Source organism: Gymnodraco acuticeps, unplaced genomic scaffold (assembly GCF_902827175.1).
Source record: "Gymnodraco acuticeps unplaced genomic scaffold, fGymAcu1.1, whole genome shotgun sequence".
NCBI lineage: Eukaryota > Metazoa > Chordata > Actinopteri > Perciformes > Bathydraconidae > Gymnodraco > Gymnodraco acuticeps.
In genome coordinates, this window is record NW_022990295.1 from 3,486,580 (window position 1) to 3,491,763 (window position 5,184).

Genomic DNA, 5,184 nt, shown 5'->3' on the forward strand with positions numbered 1-5,184 from the left:
TAATAGTTTTAATGCAACTATTTAAATGCAAGTCAGAGTCCATGACTACACCTAGATGTCTGGCTTCTTCTGTTGTTTTGAACATTACCTAATGAAGCTCAGCTCTGACTTGTCTACAAAAACAATTACCTCAGTTTTGTATTTTTCGGATTAAAGAAAGTTCTGACACATCCAGTCATTGATTTGATCAATGAGGGGAGCTGAATAGTTGGGACATTAACCTGTGGTTTCACATGTATATGCCACTCAGTTTTATCACATTGGCTTTTCTCATTATACACCAACAAAATACAGGATAAGTCAGGTAGGCGTTCCACCCAAGTCTCCTATAGGTATCTCATAACAAAACCTGCCCATTAAAATAAGCAACACACTTAAAATAAATATTAAATCTGACCACGTCCACAATAAGACCTCTCCCTAAAAATAAAAAACAGGGATCACGGGATCATCCTATAGTTTTTTTAAGACATTTTCTAAAGTATCCATCTGTTACAGTTGGTAAGGCAGCCTAGACACTTATTTAGAAGCAAAAACATACAACAGCAGCACATTGTCAACAGTCCTCAACAATGCTCTCCAAGCCCAAGGGTTGAATCACTTCAGGACATGACAATAAGGGCAGGTCAAATGATATCACAATCACCCAGCTCACTAATGTAAGACCATCCATTAGTTCAAAACCGGAGAGACGTGATGTAAGAATTACATATTTATTGTTTACACGTCATATGAATGAAATGATTGCCATGATAATACAACAGGAGAATGTAATGGTGTTTGGCGATTAGGCCCCGGTTTGCAGGATAATCATTCAGGAGGGAAAGAACCGCTCCGATGAAATCCCCGGGGTCTAGACACTGGTGGTGGTGATAAGTAGGTGGGACCGGTCTGAAGAAGGAAGGTTTAGCTTTGTCCTGAAGGAGACGGGAGGCGAGAGGGGTGGAGGCGGGTTGCGTGTGATCATCTGCAATGACAACTGACAGGGAGGAAGAGCAGGCATTTAAGGAATTTAGCATGTGCAGCGATTGGCTGCTGAGGGGTGACGCCCTCGTATTTAATGACGGGGGAAGGGAGCCATAGAGTGACGTGTAAGTGACTCGTGTTAGGTCTTCCTTATTGAACTTGCGCTAAAGCTTTCATTTGTTAAAATATTCAGTTTGGTATTTTTGTATGAATTCAGACTATCATTTAATTATCTCTTAATTTTCATTTTAATATACTATTTGTGTACAGGAAAATAAATGGTGGAGACATTTTGTCCTCAAATCAGGCAGACCTAAACTGGTTAAGCATCTCTTTAGTGTTGTGTCTTTTGTCTTCTGAGTTGACGTTGGTTACAGAGAGACAAGGAATCTGTGAGCACTCTTTAGCTCCAAGGAGGAAAGTTTAATTTCTTAAGAAACAAAACCTAAAACTCACATAGACCCCAGTCCACTTCTAATCTGGTTATAATCTTGTGGTTTTAACGGTTGTATCTTAATAATAAACTGGATAAATATGTCTCATAAGAAAGATGTATATTTATATAATCAAATAATTATCTGAATCTAAAAAAAACTGCATTTTTGTATTTATAGCCTACGACCCAATGACTCAAACTCATTGCATTGTAAACCACACTGGACAAGTAGGGCGCACCTCTTTTCATTGGATTATAGTCTTTTTTGAAAAGTCTAATGAGATTCAATAGCTTCAATCATGTTACCCAATAACTTCAAAGCAATCCAGCAATGTATTTATACACTGGACAAGTATAGGCCACACCTTTCTATCTTAAACAAATCAAGACAAGGCAAGTTTATTTATACTGCACCTTTCAACACAAGTCAATTCAAAGTGCTTTACAAAAATGAAAGACATTCAGAGCATTAAGAAATAGTGCAGCAGAAACACATTATAAAATGGCATTTTAAAAACATCAATAAAAAGCAAAGATGATCAAATAAACATAAAACAAGCTAATATAAAATAACACAGGTATAAAATACATGAATAAGTTACAGTGCAGTGTAAGATATTAATAGTTCAATTAAAAGCAGCGACACAAAGGAAAGTCTTCTGCCTGGATTTAAAAGTAGTCAGAGTTGCAGCGGACCTGCAGGTTTCTGGTAGTTTGTTCCAGATGTTTGGAGCATAATAACTGAACGCTGCTTCTCCATGTTTAGTTCCTACTCTGGGGACAGAAAGTAGACCTGTCCCAGAAGACCTGAGAGTCCAGAAATGTTTTTAAATCAGCAGTTTTTAAATTGCAAACTTTGTTTCTTAAGTTACCTTTCTTTTCAATCAGGCTTTAACTGCAGCACTTGCTAGTAAACGTGATATGAACCCTCCTTTCGTTACCAGGGCTTTACTTTTATAAAGATGAGAGTCCAGATCATGACCACTGTGAAATAAGCTCGAGTCCTGACCACAAGTGGGTCTTGGCAGGCTTACAAGGAAGGGAAACATAATTTAACTCCAAAGTTTGTCTTAAAATGTAATATGTGCAATGTGTGTCTTCTCTGCTGTCAACAACTCTGATACTTATGGAAATTGCAGCTGTAAACGGATGATAAACAATTGGTCAACTGAAAGGGTATACTCACTAGTTTACTGTGAGGGCACATAAAAGTCTGGAGATTATCAGCAGTGTTTCCATAACTATGAGAGACACCTTTAATTGTACACAATAATTTGATCCATTGTTGTATAATGATATTATAGTGCAGCTTTGGTTAGCAGGCTTTTCAACTGGAGTTAAAAATAATAGCTGTTAGCATGCAGTAGATCTATGTTTCTTTTGAAGGAGAAGTCAGAAGTAAACTGGTTAAGCAACATATTAAGTGATGGCTTAATATCTCAGAAATGTTAATTCAATCAGGCAACTTACGTGTGTCTTGATATGTTCATTAGAAGCAGTATATCGTTTGAGTTTAGCGTCAAGGCTCTGGCCTCATCACTCCAAAGATTTACATAGAACATTTCAGTTGTGATGATTAGATAACTATCCCCCGAGCCTACAGGTGGATGCTGGGGTGGTTGGGGGGCCGGCGACCAGCAGTAATGTGAACGCAGCAGTAGCAGCATTAGCGAGGCAGAGGCAGCAGATCTGGCAGCTTAAATGGAGCGGCATGTTTAGGAGAATGTGTTTGGTTGGTTGTAAGAGGGACGAGGTGCATCACGTGTTAATGTATCATGGTGCTCGAGTTGACTGCCTGAACTAGCTCGCAGGCTTCGCCCCATATATCAGAGTTCATTGTCTCTTCTTGTTGCCATTCCCTGCTTTGAAGGAAGTCTACTTAAGGGTGACATTCTCTTTTTCTTAGTTTGCTTTTTTGTAGGTCCCTATTGTGCGGCCATGCATGCCAAGGGCCAACATGAAGTTGACAGTTTTGTTTTCAGTGAAATGTTTTACTATTACTATGATTACTATTGTATGAATGGCGATGAAATCTGCTACATGACAGTCCGAACAGCCAGAGCTATACTTAACGCTAATTAGCTAATGTTAGCATGCTACAAGGAGGAAAAAGGCAAATAAATAATATATCTGCCAAACGTCAGAACACAGCATTTTAATTGTTAGTATGCTGTTGTCCAGCTCAAAGCACCACGTTCACTATTTATTCAAATATTTTTATTGATTTTCCACATATAACAAACAGCAGCACTCAGCATTCAAAAATACAGCACACACAGAAAGTATACAAAATATCAATTGACATTCAGAGGAGATACAAAATATGTAGTGGTGCACGATAATTATCGGTCCGATATTAGAAATTATGACGTCATCCCAATAAACCCGATATAAGTATTAATAGCCCCGATAATATACAATATATTTTTTGGGTAAAAAAAAAGAAAAAATACTGCGGTGTGGGTGGATTGGGATGAGGGGCGCTTGTTTTTTACTCGGCTCCTCCCGTTTTGCCAGTACTGTGGTATTAGTGGTTTAGGAAGAGGGGAGTTTTGCACAAATCCAGCGTTCCCTAACTCATGCCTGGCTGTGACGTAAATGGTGCGCGGCCGTGAAGCCAGGACAGTAAACAACATGTCGTCGGTAGTATGGGACTATTCAAAGTTAGATAGTTCGCTTGCTATTTGTATTAACAAATGCAATGCAGAAGTTCCACGAGGAGGGAAAAAGGCAACGAGGTATAATACTTCAAACCTGTTTAGTCACCTGAAACATCGCCATCGCTACGATGGTGTGTTAAAAGCGTACGAAGACGCCTGCGCTGCTAAACTAGCGGTGAATCCAAAGCCAGCTGCAAAGGCACCAGGGCTTTTACCTATCGACGAGGCTTTTGAAAAAGGCAAGAACTTTATTTGGGAAAATAAATATGGTCACTTTGAAGAATCAAAACTGTTCTTGGCTTTGTTTTGTTCATAGTAGTAATGCTCATGTCATTTGCTCACTACTAGTCTTTTTTTTACCACCAGGTACATTTAATATATATATATATTATATTATTATCAGTTATCGGTATCGGTCTTGAGAAGCAGGAAGTTATCGGTATCGGTTTCAAAAAACCAATATCGTGCATCCCTAAAAATATGTATAGAAAGTAAACGTACACATATATTATGAAATTAAAAACGACATGGTTAAATAACCAAAAGTAAAAATGAAAACATAAATGAATAAAAAAGAATGTGGGGGGGGGGGGGGCTACGTTGGCTACGTTATTTCAATGTTAGAGAATTCGTTCTCAAAGTAGGACAGAAATGGTTGCCAGACCTTATAGTACTTTGCGATAGAGCCCCGGGTAGTGTGCTTTAGCTGCTCAAGTTTCAGATGGACATTACTTCCTCTACCCAACGCTTGTGAGACGGCGGTGCAGCCTTCTTCTAACTAAAGAGTATCAGACGCCTAGCAAGTAGGGTAGAGAATGCCACAGCCTCAGCCTGATTAGTTGTTATTCGTGTGTCCTGTGTGACCACGCCAAATAATGCCGTCAATGGGTTAGCATCCACCGCCGTGTTACACATGTACGAAAAGGTTTTAAATATACCAGTCCAAAAAGGGGCCAGTTTTGGACAGAGCCAAAACATGTGACTTAGGCTGGCCGGGTCCCGACTGCACCTGATGCAGGTTGGGTCTAGACCTGGGTAAAATCTGGCCAGTTTACTTGCAGATAGATGTAACCTATGCAAAACCTTAAATTGTAGCAGCCCATGTCTAATGCACATTGAGGA